The sequence below is a fragment of the Rhipicephalus sanguineus genome, chromosome 8 (genome assembly GCF_013339695.2).
Source record: "Rhipicephalus sanguineus isolate Rsan-2018 chromosome 8, BIME_Rsan_1.4, whole genome shotgun sequence".
NCBI classification, from domain to species: Eukaryota; Metazoa; Arthropoda; class Arachnida; order Ixodida; family Ixodidae; genus Rhipicephalus; species Rhipicephalus sanguineus.
In genome coordinates, this window is record NC_051183.1 from 34,138,305 (window position 1) to 34,151,279 (window position 12,975).

A 12,975-nucleotide genomic window follows, 5' to 3' on the forward strand; every position below is an offset into this window, starting at 1 on the left:
GAGTTGTTTTACTTTAATGCAACTGCACATTGATGATTTGTGACAGCACGTGCTGTATATATATCCTGTGCTCATTTCGTAATAAACATTGCTGGAAGTGGCGCTCCGTGTGTGTGTGTACTCTCCCGTTTGTCCGTTGTAGTCGACGCACCTTACTCTTCCAACATTGCAAGCAATACCAAAATAGCTGACGCCGTTTTGCACTCACTTTCATTATCATTCACAATGGAACTTCTTGAGAACTAGTGAGACAGGAAATTGCTTCCTTATGCCTCAAATCAACTTCAACCTAACCATGCAGACGAAAGATCAATGATAGTTTCAACCTAGAGGTTTCACAACCTACAGCCTATGGATTCCCTTCAAGTTTGCTTGTTGCTGTGGGATCAACCCTTACAAGCCCACTGTAATGCCTATGACACACTGTAATGCCTGTGGAGGTTCTGTGTGCACTTTGGTAAACAAATATATTGCCAACAGCAACAGCTAGCTCAGCATACACAGACTCTGAAAACAGGCTTAGCCATAGGGGCCCAGGATAGCCAGGACTTAGGGCCCAACCTCTCCAGCAGGCATGAGCCGGAGATGATGGTTGCAGCTGATGTTTTTTTTTTATTTAATTTTATTTGTCATGTTAACAATGTCTCTGTGATAACAGGAATTATTAACATGTTATTGTGTGCACTGTACTTGCAGAGTGTTAGGCAAGATGTAATATTGGACAGTCTGTGTTCTTCAATAGACAACTGGTGGATAATTGTGTATGCAACTACCTGACTCACTACCACAAGACAGCAGCCCTAACCACTGACACCTCAGCACAAGTTTATGCTGCATTCAGTAAAACTTCGACATGGGCTGCCTCTCATGATAAGTGACTGTGGTCACCAATTTCCAGCTGATGTTGTGGAAGTATTGCCTTGTTCCTGTGGTTCAACTTCCAGCACTCAATGCCTTATCATCCACAAAGCAGTGGCCTGATCGACCGCATAAACCAAACATTGATCAACATGTTATAAAACGGCACTTCATATCGCAAGAGCTGGCGATAAAGCATCATTTAGTGTGATGTAAACTTTCAACACTGCCAATCACAAAACAACTGGCTATAGCTTTTTTTTTTCTCCTTTTAGTTCACCCACCTCATTGGATACTATCTTTTACCATCCATGACAATTCGTCCATAGCGGAGACTTCGCGTCATGCAGAGGATGCCCTCCGAATTTCTCATGCTCATGTATGTGGGCTTCATGAGAAAGCTCCAAAACATGCCATGATAATTAGCTCAAATACATTACCTATGTTTTTGGTGACCTCGTGTGGCTGTGAACACCAATATGTAAATGTGGCTTATGTCAAAAGCTACTTGCGGACGATGCCAGACTGCTGTTCATCCCTGATCGTCTTAGCTAAGTTAACTACAAATTTGCACTCCTTACTTCAAGTGTCCAGTGCCCATCAAAGACTGAGGTGATGCATGTTGCCTGTCTGAAGCCCTTCACACGAAGGCATCAAGAGTGACTCACCAGGAGGGCTTCGTGTGGGAGAGTAGAAATATTAAAGCGTGTTGATCACAATAGAAAACAAAAGAAGTGCTGAGACAGGAGGAAGGCGAAGGCATTGTTCCCATGATTGGTAGTCTTTGTGTTTTAGTACTTGCTTACTATTCTAAACACCTGAACCTCTCAGAAACATGTAACAATATACATAACGCTGTATAATCAGAAATTACTAATGCTTACTTTATTTGTGTGCTTTGAATTTTCTACTCCCTTCTGCGATGCCCTCGTGCCGTGGAGGTAATACGAATAAAACATTTCGCATAAATATACTCTTGCAGATATTTACTGTGACTAAAGTCACCCTTAACAGCATTCAGTCTTCTTTCTTTTGTACCATCTGCTTGTGATATAATTTTTATTTTATTGATCATTCTTGTCACCTAACAAGTGTGCCAAAACTAAGGTTACTGTATTTGCCAAGGGACTCATAGTCTTTATCACAACAACCCAGCCTGTGTGATAAAGTAGACTATATATATATATATATATATATATATATATATATATATATATATATATATATATATATATATATATATATATATATATATTTATATATAGCATTAGTGTTTCCTCTTCGGTGTTTAGTCTATTTGGTGCTACAGTGCCTGCAAACAGACTGATTGACTGTTTTTGTCCCCCATGGTGCAACAAAAACTTTTGTTAACATTGTCAGCCGCTAGGTTGGTGGCTGATAATCTCTGCTCATCACGAACAATCTCACTTTATGTTCGACATAATTTCGTATCTGATGCTGTATCGTCACACCGTGTTTAGTTCGAAGCCACTGTGTTCACAGCAGAGTACCATCACTTCAGTGATGCAGCTATGTGAAAAGAGTCACCCACATGTTATCCCCTGTGTCTCGTATGTTGTAAAAACTAGCTTTTTTTTCCCTGGCTCAGATAACAACTACCTCATTTCTCTCTGATTTTGCTTATGTTACCACGGTCACCTGCAAGTTATGCAATCGCAGTATTACGTAGAATGATTGCTTCACAAAGTTAGCAAAACTACGGGAGATGTCACGAACGATCACAGCAATGCCAAGTTGCAAGGCAGTTTATTTTAAAACATGAAATACACAGTGACTGAACAACATTGTACGTTTTCGGACCGGTCTCGCTGCAGGTAAAAAGCTGACTTGGTGTTCCAACGAGCACTTAATCGTTAAAAAATATCAGGTGCAATCGCTATGCATCGAACGCGTAGCCGTCGGTAGCCTCGAAACTGCTCAAAACATGAACGGCAACGTAGGGCCGTACCTGCAACAGGTAAATAAGCCGAACTGGCTAAAACTTGACATGCTTTAAACACGCGTGACGTACATGCTGTGGAGGTTACGGGAAAAAGCGAGCTTTGATATAGCGAAGCTGTGGAACCCTATGCGGCATATACATAGCGGCAAACAAACGTTCGGCCTCGGCGTACGTCTCGCTCCAACGCGCAAGTCTTGGACGTCTACTACTCGTCGTTACGCGATGCTGGCGCAGCTGCCGTCTATCTACGCAGTCAGCCCGACACTGTTTACTTGCGGCCTCAGTAGTTCGGAAACAACCCAAGCGCAATCTGATCACCGGCGTACTCACAAAAACACCACACAACAGCGGCTCTCAGTTACTCATCAACCACCAACGTCGGCATGCCCGCAATACCCGCCGCCTCGGCCCTCGGCTGCTGGCAAAGCGGAAATGGCGGTCGCGGCACCGGCAGAGCAGACGACATGGGCGTCTCCCTCGGTCTCCCCTCTCTCTCCTGCGTTGCGTAGCATACGGTTGTCAAATGCGCGGTGCGCGCGGAGTAGCGGAGAGTGAGTGGAGAGGAGGAGCGCGCTCTGGCGTGTGAGGGCGCTCGCATCGCGGGAGCTCGGCGGAGCTCCCGCGTGTGTGGAGAGAGTGTAGGAGAGGGTAGGTGCAGTGCTTCGCCCCTCCTCTCGCCGTTCGCTCTCTCTCCTCCCTGTGCCCCACTCTCCCGTCCGCTGGAGTGAAGCGCGCGCCTCCCTCTCGACCGTTCGCTGGCTGGGCGCCTCTCAAGGCGATGGCAGAAGTTGGTGAAGGCGAATGTCTGACGGCGTCAATTATTTACGCCATTAAAATTACTACGCCGTGTACTCTCGGCGCAAGAAATGCATTCGCATTTCCTCACGATTCCCTTCGGGGAGGTGGGGGCATTTCTTCCTTCCAAGCACTTCCGGTCGGGCTCTTTCGGTTTACTGATTATCAAGAAAAATTCTGCTAAAAAAGTTCCAGCCTCGATGCAGACAAGTCCACTTCTAACGTCGGCTCGAGCACCAACCCCCTGTTTACAGATTTTAACACAGAAGTGTTTCATGCCGGGGTCCACCATGACTCTGATTACGTATTTCCGTCACAGAAATACGTCAGCAAAATGAACGCCATCAGATGGCAAAGAAAATAAACTATATAAGAAAAGGTTCCGTTGACAGGAGTCGAACCTACGACCTCTCGGCCCGCCACAATGGCTGGCGGGCGTTTAGCTCACTGAGCTACCGCCATACATATACCGGAGGACTCATGAACGCGCCTTTTATGTTTCACACTTTCCTCTCACAGTACTCTTGGATAGATGGATGGATGCTATGAGCGTCCCCTTCATAACGGGGCGGTACGTGTGTCACCAGGGTCGAAAAAAAAAACTTCATTGCCTCCGCCCTTAGCTCTTGCAACGCGCCGTTGCCACGACCATCCCATTCGGCGCATTTCTAATAGGAGAAGTGTGATGTCGTCAACGCTTTAACACACCGCGAGGTGGTGGCTTTAGCCGAAGCCTCGCTCATGGCATCCATTCATATCGAAAAGTAGCTCTCCGACGCTCGCCTGCCTGTCGCACCGCGTTCCCCACTCGCCCTGTGAAAATTAACTACCAGGCTAGAGGGAAGACACGACGCTTGTCGCGTTTCATTTCGTGTTTCACAACGCTTTGAAGGAGTACATATCGAGTATCAATGTTTACTATGTACTTGTTGATGCAATATTTGCGCGGGGTTCACCATATGCGGTGTCCACGTATACGTTTAGAACTTCAGCTACTGCAAGGGTTAAATCATGATCATGGACGTTAGTCGTCGGTACAGATATGTGCCACTAGGTGTTAACACGGGTGCGTCCACCATTAAGCGGTGCTATATCTGCCAAACAACAACAGACATTGTACAAGTTCTCGTATATCAGTGCACTATAAACAAGCATCTACTTCTGTGACGACACGCTTCATTTTCGTGTTATACCGATTCCTATGACTGAGGGATCAACAATCTTTTTTTTTTTTTTTTCATCGCACGCTTCCATTTTCCCCTTCCTAGTATTACACCAGGGCGCACAAAAGCAGACGCGCGGATGCCACTACCGGACACCCACGTGAAGGATTAGTGTAGTTTTCAAAGTTTTTTTAAACGTGTCGTTAACGGTGACCTATCATTTTATCTCGTTTTAGGCAAAAAGCGAGCCTGTGGTGAACCTCCAGAAAAAAGTCTCAGAAGTAAAGAAAATGAGCAACTGCAGTATAACAAGTACATTTACCAACCACAGAGTTCTTCCTTTTTTAAATAAAAATTCATACTGCCTGCCTCATAAAGTGCTAGTCCCTGGAATTCCTGGCTCTTCGCAACGATCTGGCAACAGCGGCGCGCTCTACGTGGGGACAGCCTTTCCTCGGCACAGCGTCAATAAAGCACAAACGCCGTCGGCGATCCGCGGTTCCCAGCATTCCCTGCATTTCGTAACGCCGCGAATCCTCGACTTCAGCGTTACGAGTGGTTGCGAAACACCGTGACGCTTAACAAAAATCACGAACTCTTCCAATCAGTGCTGTCGAGAAGTATACGCTCAACGTTCCACTTTCCTGTTAAATTATTCTACGTGTGCGCAGCTCCAATATCTATTTCTCGGTGTACGTCCCGCGAAATAAGGTCGTTCGTCATCCCCTCCCTCCTTTCCTAGAGACCCCATTTCCCTCTTTCTCCCCCCCCCCCCTCCCCGCTTATACGAGTCGAAGGAGGTTTGAGAAATTGCTTTAGGAGTGCTTTGGTTTGGGCAAGTTGGTGCGACATCTGCAAAGTTAAACAGTACGAAGGACGAGCGCGCAAGAAACACGAACACACAGGACCAGTGCTGACAGTAATCAAGTCAAGCCAACAGTAGTCAAGCACACAGTAATCAAATTCTGTACTAACAGGACCACACAGAATCTGCAATGGTCCTGTGTGTTCGTCTTTCTTGCGTCCCCCTCCTTCGTGCTGTTTAATCTTGCAGTTGAGATAATGCTTTAGTGGAATTCTGACCTGCAGCAACCAACGGTCACACGCTGCTTATCTTTACAGTGAACTGAACATACTAAGTATAGCCAATCTAATCGAATTTAATGTCTGCACATTTGTTTATCAAGAAGTTAGAGACTATAACCTTCTAAAATTTATGCTAATCCAAAACTTTAAGCATTCACTCATTTCGCGCTGGTAGTAACAATTATTTACTTGCCAAAGTCGGAATTACCTATGGTCCTCAAATAGTAGCTTTTGTTTTAATCAAGCTTTGGAATTCTTTGCATTGTAACATCAGGTGTACTTTTTTTTGTATCGTCATTCAAATATCAGCTTCGCGATTTCACGTTTAACTTACAGCACCATTTATGAATGTGTCTTTCAAACACAACCTGAACTATGTCGTCCTGATTATCTTTGAATTAGTTTTTCTGCTACATTTCCTTATCCCTATCGATTTGTGTTTCCCACTGTATTACTGTTTGCCTAAGTATGTCAACTACCCATGGATTTAATTTCTCGCATTGTATTTTGAATATTTTGAAGGTTTTTCCTGTGAAGTAGTACTGGTGCTTTTAATATTTTAAAAGGTCCTCCTAAAGTGTTTTACAATATGGGACCATTTCCTGTACTGAAATGTGTGTGCCTTTGCATGTGTACTAAATTTTGAATAAACTTCGAACGTCTTGGCAGGAAATGTGGAGCCAGCATTTGCCCATACTTTGCCTCAAAAACATAGTCTTTTTCTGTGATGCCCGATTAGATATAAAGCGCTTTTGTTCTGCTAACCTAAATGATAAGTCTCATATAAAATAGGAGCTCGCTCTTCACGACGAGAGTATTGCATTCGGATGTGTATTGGTAACGTGACTGCAACGAAACTTGCCGATAGTTTTAGGCTTCTTGAGGAAGCCACTAATACAAAGAGACACGTTGGGCAGTGTCTGTGCAGAACAATTAGCACTCCTAAGCTCATAGGGCGGGTGAGAGAATCGTTAGTCTTGTTTCGCTATATGCTAACGTTTTATTGAGCCCGTAGAAAGATGGCGGATATCTGGCTTCACTTCTGGGACGTAGTTTTCTCTCCAGCTGTCTTTTTTTAAACATTATCTTGTATGCATCTACTTATTCACTCACTCACTCACTAACTTTCTATCTCACTCACTCACTCACTCACTCACTCACTCACTCACTCACTCACTCACTCACTCACTCACTCACTCACTCACTCACTCACTCACTCACTCACTCACTCACTCACTCACTCACTCACTCACTCACTCACTGTGTCTCTGTATCAAATACCCAAATTCTCTCTTAGAATAACTAAGCACTGGACGAGTTGTTAATCCATACTTATCATACTGGCGTTTTGCTTTTCATACAATTTAACGTTAGTGTCATTTCTCTGTCTCTATTCTCTCTTCACATACACACACACAGACACACGCACACACACACACACACACAAGTGCGCGCACGCACAAAAGCGCGACGTTGGCAAAGTTGCTTGTTTTGGCTGTTGTACTTCTTTTGTTTCAGGTTTAGCCTCGTGACACTTTTTTCTTTCCGCTTAGTTTTTTTTTTTATTATAGAAGTTCGGTGTCTCATACCAATGGGAACCTACGGTGTAGCTTTGTCGTTTCGTATTATGATACTTTTAGTTCATTCTTGTCTGTGATCTGCAAAGCTGTCCTGCGCATTGCGTGTTTGTTTGTTCGCTTGTTTGTTTGTTACGGATGCGGGATCAAGCAGTCGGGGCGGGCGGGCGTGTTGAATGTGGCCGACATGCTATTTCGGACCCGTGCCGTTAGCTTTAAAGCGCCGCGCGTGTTTTGCGACGCTGAGTAACTTTTGCGCCGGCTCAGTGGGGGAGACAACGCAAAATAGCTCTCGCGTTAAACGACCGAAGTCGGGGACCCTCCTTCCCCCCTCCCCCCCCCCCCTCTCTCCTTCCTGTGTCGTGCAAAGCAAGACGACTCCCTCGTTCATGTCCCTTGAACTTTAGCACTCCGTGCCACCTTTTACTGTTATGTCTTGCCAAAAAAAAAAAAAAAAGGCCGTAAGGTCGACAGTTCAATTTAACGCTTCTAGATTAGGAGTCGAAAGCGGGGCTCTTGTGTCCAGCGAAAGAAATTGTAAAATAAGCAACATAGGAAACCGAGTTTGCGAAATAACGTTACTTTTTTTTTTGTAACCGCTAAGAACCTAAGAATAAATGCAAGCACCGCCCCCAGAACTGCGGTGCGCGTGCCATTTATCTCAGCGAGAGTAGTGCTAAGTTGTTTACGTTGTAATCGTAAGTACTTTTCAGCTGCTAATATAAATGCTACGCAGAATCATAATTAAAAGCTCGATTTTCCTTCTTAAAAGGTTATGTTTCCCAGAGAAGTGATGTCGGAATCTTTGCTGAAATTTGGCAAGAAGTTGAAGTTTTGGCCCGACAACCAGCGACACGAATATGAGTCTATGGGGTAAAATAATCTCCCCGAATTATGAATCTATGTTCGACGTTACAGAAATATTGCTTGAACAAGCAGTACAACTTTGCAATGTTCTGGACCGGTAGTGTAAAGACTACGCTTGCGACATTGATACATTGCACCGCAAGCTGGGAGCCCACTAGAGTTTTAAAAGACTGTTTGCGACGAGGGCACTGTGGATCAAAAAACGGAGGAGAGAATAGCACCGATAGAAGCCACTTGCTAATGGAAAAGCCTCTAGAAGACGAAGATAAAAGAAAGACGAATCCAAGCCGGTGGAAGACATGGAAGAAAAGCAAAGTTCCCCAACTGGTTCGCCAGTCTGACTAGCTGACCAGTTACCAGTCTGACCAATGATAGGTGCGCGTATTGCGGTGAGTCCGAGACCACTAAGCATGCGTTATTCGAATGTGTTGCTGGTGTATAGCACCTTGTTGGCACACCTTTGGAGTTAGATCTACATCGCTGTAGCGAAGAAATAACGGCATGCTTGCCCAATCGGTACTTTTGGTCACAATGTACGTGATCTGGAGATGTCGGTGCCAGGCAGAAATAAGCTCGTCGACAACCACAGCGTGCAGTGTTCCAGGCTTTACATCCAATTTATCAAATTGTTTTTGTATATCTAGTTGACGAGCTGGAAGTGAGTAGTGCTGATTCCTTCTTAAGGGTGCTGGCACACTCGGTTTTTGGCATTGCGTGGGGAAAAACTTGAATTTCGAGCAGTGCCACGCTGAGTCGAGAAAAAAAAAGTTACCCGACTTCCCATGCTAAGCTGGCAAGCGAGCGCCACAGTTGACGAGCGCAGATTGAGTTCTTTCTTCACGTTCTTCTTCCTGTTCCTTCGTTCTTTCATATTTCTTTCTTTAGTTTCTTCTATATAGCCCTCTCTCCCCCCTTCTCTCCTCCTAAGCCTCACCTCACACCTTCTCACCCTCACTTCTGTTTCCCACCCCTTGCTATAGTATACTGTACAAATGGTTTACCCTCTCCCCTCCTCCTTTTCCTCTTATCCCTCCTCCTCACCCTTACATTCGTCCTTCTCACCCACACTTCCCTTTCCGATCCCCTTGCTAAACTATACTGTACAAGACTATGCCATGCTTTACCCTCTCCCATCCTCCTTTCCTCCCTCGTTCCCCTGACATCACTGCTGCTCACCCTGACTTCTCTTTCCTACCTCCTTGCTATACTATAGTGTATTATGCATGGATATGCTGTGCTAGGAGCTGCTTGGCACATACCCGCATTCGGTGGCGCATACCGGCCGCATTTTCGGTCGTCGCTCACGGAATTACTGCAAGCTTAAACGGCTACGCTGCTAAAAAAACAATATATATATATATATATATATATATATATATATATATATATATATATATATATATATATATATATATATATATATATATATATATATATATATATATATATATATATATATCAGGCCCGTAGCCAGGAATATTTTTCGGGAGGGGGGCCCACTGGCTGAAAACCTTGACTGTTTGAGAAAAACACCTATTTTCATTATTTATTTGTAGTAAAAACACCTACTTCACCAAAATTCGGGGGGGGGGGGCCCTAGGCCTCCTCCCCCCCGCCCGGCTACGGGCCTGATATATATACACATGAAGGCTAACCCAAGAATGTTCGGTGAGCTGCTGTGCACGGCTAAGACGGAAACTCGAAATCACAAACAAATGGGCGAGAAGGACCGGGAGGAACTTTCCATGACATATATCGCAAGAGCTTTCTGTTGGCGAGCACTGCGCATATGTACTAGCTGTTCCCTGTTACTGTTGCACAACAAATAGCATTTACACTGGGAAGCATGCAACCAGCAAAGTAAAAAAGGAATGAGTACCGCGCAATGCGTTTCGAGTTCTCAAGCTGGGACGCTTTAGTGAGGTGTGCTGTTCCGGGATCCCCTACATCGCAAGAGCCATTTGGCGTTTCGTCACAGTTCTTCTTCGTTGGTTACCGTGCTTCTCTTATCTTTCCATCGAGAGAGAGAGAGAAAGCTCTTTAATGAAAAACAGAGAATTCAGCCGGCGTATATAAAGGCGCCTGCATGCTACTCTGTGTAGGGCGAGGGGGTTGAGGACAGAAAGGCAGTGGCACTGTAGCCAGATAGACCTTCAGATGGTAATCGCGCTTGTCTGTCACCCCTAGTTTCCTGGTCTCAGCTTGCCGTGGCGAAGCGTCAAGTTGCACGTTATAAACAGCAGCTGGAAAGTTGCCCTAACGTGTACGTCACTGCTCTATCATATTAACGCCGATAACGTTGAAGTTTGGTCGAGTTAGTAGGACATACTGTCTCTCTGCGTCTGTCTTTATCAGACAACGCGTCGCTGCAGCTGTTTCACTTCCCAGGAACGACTAATTAATCTTGTTTTCTGCAGAGCGCACGCCAGGGGCAGGTAAGCTTGTTTTCTCGCACCCTGCGGCTATACGGTTGCCAAGACCGTTTCGCAGAAGGATGGGAAGTCGAAGAGAGGGAGGAGGTGAATGAAGAGAAGGTTGTTGCTATTTTTTTTTCGCCGAGGGTGCGGCCCTCCGCGCTTCTGATGAATGACTGAAGCCCGGAATTGTCACAATTCAGGCAAACGCGTCCAACTCGACCTAACAAGATCTGCTATTAGATGTTACCCGTGAATTTCGAATCTGTCGTGGGACCACCTCTGCGCTTTAACTGAAGACTCTGTTCGTTTGAATACTGCCCTACACGGGAAAGTTAGGAAGACAGGTAACTATAAAGTTGACGGATAATTAATATTTCATAAGCCGTAGCTATGGGTAATGAACCCCTGCAAACAACATTCGCAGTGTCAACTTCCGTCTCCGGCTTGCCTTGTGAATCCGAGCGCTGTGTGCTCCTTAAAGAGCAGCTTCATACGAGCCCTTTGAGTTAAAGTCCCTAGATTTTTCCCTCTTCGTTCTTAAGTACCGACAACCATTAAAGCGCCGGCGACGAATCTCATTGGCTAACGCTCTTTTTCGGTAGCTATGTTTTTTCTAACGCTTTTCGAGCACCTGGTGAAACGCGTCTCCCGCTCACTAATGACGCGGGGTTGGCGGGAGGAGAAAGGCGCGTCGTGTTAGCATATTGTCCGCTGAAAGATGCGTGGCTAATGTACTTCGACGTACGTGGCTTTGTAAACCTTCCGAATTATGAATAAAATGGCGGCAGACGCCAGTTGTCGGTACTTAGGTAAAAGAGAAAAATCTAGGGACTTTACTTTGAGTCACGATTACTCAAGTGTATGGGCTAAGTTCACAGATAGGCGAACATAATTAGGAAGGAGTCGACGTATCACATGGGTGACTTGCAACTTATATCGTCTAGTTTTATATCTAGATGTATGTATAGACTTAGGTGCATTGACACAATAGCGTACGCGTAAAGGTTCGCACGTACTGCTAGCTGTTGGCCGGCGTAAGATGCCGCATTGCGGCGCTGCGCTAACGCCCTCGTGTGAGCTCTCTAGCGCCGGAAACGAGTAGTTCGTAAGCCCGAACTCAAGATCCACGAGTATACGTAATGACAGAGGAAAGAATAACACGCGCTGCACCGCATAAAATGACGTACGTCGACAATTCGCCACGTGGTAATGGCGTGAATTACACAGTCGTACATACATAGAATATGCAATATCACAGACGATAGTACACAATGCGATGGTATAATGGTAAAATAGACAATTGGAGGAATGACAGATACCACAAGGGTAATAAGTCAGATAAAAATCCCCTCTCGCATTAGTTTTCTGATATAGCCTGCACTCTCGTTTAGACGTTTATTCGGTTCACGTGTTTATGTATCATTTGTGTTTTACTAAATGAATGTTGCATTAAGAGTGCGGCATGTGATACAGAGCTACAATGCCTAAGTTAACACAGTGAACATCATCTTCGCAAACATTTTAGTTTAGTGAACATTTATGTTGTCTAAGCTCGCCCACTGCGTGGACAATTTTGTTGCGGTTTTGAGGCAGGGTTTGTGAATGTTGGTTTATGTGCTATTGTTGTATTTTTGGGGCTGTAGAAAACTTTACACCGATAACTATCACGCGCGAGAAGAGGTGTAACTGGCGCCACACACAACCAGCCTTACCTAAAGCACCTCTACGAAGAAAAATATTCCGGGATTCCTCTTCAACTAATTACACCAATGCGCGTGCAGTGCGGACGTAGATGATTGCGTGTTGTCAGTAACAGAAAAATAAATGCGTGAAAAAAAAAAAAGACAGAGGGGCTAGACGCAGGCTTAGAAGCCGCGAACGTGTTGACGCTTGCGTGGGAGTAAGCACAGCTGTTTGACCTTTCGCATTCTCATTGCAGGCGCTTCGCTGAAAGCTTTAAAAAGACTGGCCTTGTTGGCACTTGTTGGCACTTGTTGAGATTGCACTTGTTGGCATTAGATAGAGTTCACCAGAGCCCCACCTTACGGTGGTATGAGCTCTTCATTTTATATTCAACTTCCTTTTTTTTATGTGTGTGATATCGGAAGGACTGTTCGTACTCGGGCATACGGAAGCAGATGGAAAGCTTGTAGTTTAAAGAATTCGTAACAAGAGGAAAACTCCGAGAGCTGACATAAAATTTATGTGGGCTTAATGCGAAGCACTCGCGAAAACAGCTTTGGGTCTTC